Source organism: Atta colombica, unplaced genomic scaffold, assembly GCF_001594045.1.
Source record: "Atta colombica isolate Treedump-2 unplaced genomic scaffold, Acol1.0 scaffold3, whole genome shotgun sequence".
In the NCBI taxonomy this organism is placed as follows: Eukaryota; Metazoa; Arthropoda; class Insecta; order Hymenoptera; family Formicidae; genus Atta; species Atta colombica.
Genome location: NW_017259403.1, coordinates 1,074,241 through 1,076,764, shown reverse-complemented (window position 1 = coordinate 1,076,764; position 2,524 = coordinate 1,074,241). Strand labels below are relative to the sequence as shown.

The 2,524-nt window shown below is 27.9% G+C and overlaps 2 pseudogenes; both read left to right on the top strand.

Annotated features, from left to right (window-relative positions):
• The first annotated feature begins 127 nt into the window (after positions 1 to 127).
• On the top strand, positions 128 to 815 carry LOC108690191 (annotated as a pseudogene).
• Positions 816 to 1,185: 370 nt separating this feature from the next.
• Positions 1,186 to 2,524, top strand: part of LOC108690190 — a 4,812-nt pseudogene continuing 3,473 nt past the window's right edge.

The window sequence follows — 2,524 nt, the reverse complement described above, 5'->3', positions numbered from 1 at the left end:
ATATATTATACCAATAATTAATTTTTTTATTTATAATTATATTTATTTTATTTATCTATAATTAATTAAATTTTTTTTATAATTCCATTATCTATGAATAAATGATTATTTTCTATCAATCACAAAGATATAGGAATTCTTTACTTTATCCTAGCTATCTGATTTGGTTTACTTAGATTATCTATAAGTATAATTATCCGATTAGAACTAAGATCATGCGGCAGCCTAATTAATAACGATCAAATTTACAATTCCGTAGTTATTAATCATGCTTTTATTATAATTTTCTTTACAATTATACCTTTCATAATTGGCGGATTTGGAAATTTCCTAATTCCACTAATATTAGGATCTCCGGATATAACTTACCCGCGAATGAATAATATAAGATTTTGACTCTTACCGCCTTCATTAACTCTTCCTATCCTAAGAAATTTTATATATATAGGAACCAGGCTGAACTCTTTATCCTCCCCTAACATCCCACATATTCCACAGTGGGCCCTCAGTTGACCTAACCATTTTTTCTCTTCATATTGCTGGAATGTCTTCTATTCTAGGGGCAATTAATTTTATTTCAACAATTTTAAATATACATTTAAAATCTATATCTCTAGATAAAATCCCCCTTTTAGTCTGATCAATTCTCGTTACAATTATCCTACTACTCTTATCTCTTCCCGTCCTTGCTGGAGCTATTATTATATTATTAACTGATCGAAACTTAAATACTTCATTTTTTGACTCTTCTGGCAGGGGAGACCCCATTCTTTATCAACATTTATTTTGATTTTTTGGACACACCGAAGTTTACATTTTAATTCTCTCAGGATTTGGCCTAATTTCTCATATTATAAATGAAAGAGAGCAAAAAGAAACTTTCGGAATTTTAGGAATAATTTATGCCATAATTATTATTGGACTATTAGGATTTATTGTATGAGCTCACCATATATTCACTATTGGCCTCGATGTTGATACCCGTGCTTATTTTACCTCAGCTACTTTAATTATTGCAATTCCAACAGGTATAGGTTTTCAAATGACTGGCTACCCAATCAATTCATGGCATAAAAATCAACTACAATCCTGCATTATGATGGTCTTTAGGATTTATTTTTTTATTTTCCATAGGAGGTCTCACAGGAATTATACTTTCTAATTCTTCCATCGACACTGTTCTTCATGACACTTATTAGTTGTAGTAGCTCATTTCCACTCTTCACAGAAGCTATGTTCTTAATTATCGCTGGATTTATTCACTGATTCCCCCTTACTGGATTTAGGTTAAATGATTTTTATTTAAATATTCGATTCCTATCTATATTTATTGGTGTCAATTTAACTTTCTTCCCACAACAATTTCTTGGTCTTAGAGATATACCTCGTCGTTACTCAGACTATCCAGACTCATTCTTATCTTGAAATATTATCTCTTCTATCGGTTCACTAATATCTATTTTAAGGCTGTCAATCTTACTATTCATTATTTGAGAAGCTCTATCTAAAAAAACGACTCATTAATATTTTCTTCCTTAATTCTTCTTTAGAATGATTAAATAGATATCCCCCGCTAAACCATAGATTTACAGAATACCCTCAATAGCAAAAACTCATTCAAACTAATAATACTTTATAATAAATAAATAATTCAATACACCACCCTCTTTAACTTATTTACCTTTTTCAATTTATTCCTTTTTAATTACCTAACTTTACCTATGCCAATACTTAATATTTATTTATTAAACTTTAATATAACAGAATAGTGCATTGAATTTAAGCTTCAATTAAAACGATTTTTTTATATCTTTTATTAAAAATTAATACATGATCTTTTCACTTCAAAACTCTAACTCCTCTACTTATGATTTAATGATTTTTTTCCATGCTATAATCATTTATTATAATTTTAATTTTATTCATCACATTTAGACTAATATTTAATCAATTAATTCATCGATTTTTTTAGAAAATCAAACAATTGAAATCGTATGAACTATCCTTCCCATATTCATTCTTATTGCTATAGCCATTTCCTCAATTAAAGTTCTTTACCTCACTGATGAAATTTTTAACGTAAATCTGTTAAAGTCCTAGGCCACCAGTGATATTGAAGATATGAGTACTCGGATTTCTCAAATATTGACTTTGATTCCTTTATAATCCCCTGACCAACTTATAACAAACGAATTCTTGGTGTTTATAATCGTTGCGTCTTACCATATAAATATCCTATTAGAATACTTAATACTCAATAGACGTAATTCATTTATGAGCAATCCTTAAGAATTAAGATAGATTCCATCCTCGGACGACTTAATCAAACTTTATTATTTATAAATCGATCCGGAGTATTTTTTGGTCAATGTTCTGAAATTTGTGATATAAATCACATCTTATACCTATTGCTATTGAATCTACTAATCAAACTAATTTTAAAAACTGAATTTATCAATTTTATCAACAATAATTTATTTAATTCCTTTCATTATATTATATATTATAAATTAATAATTTAACT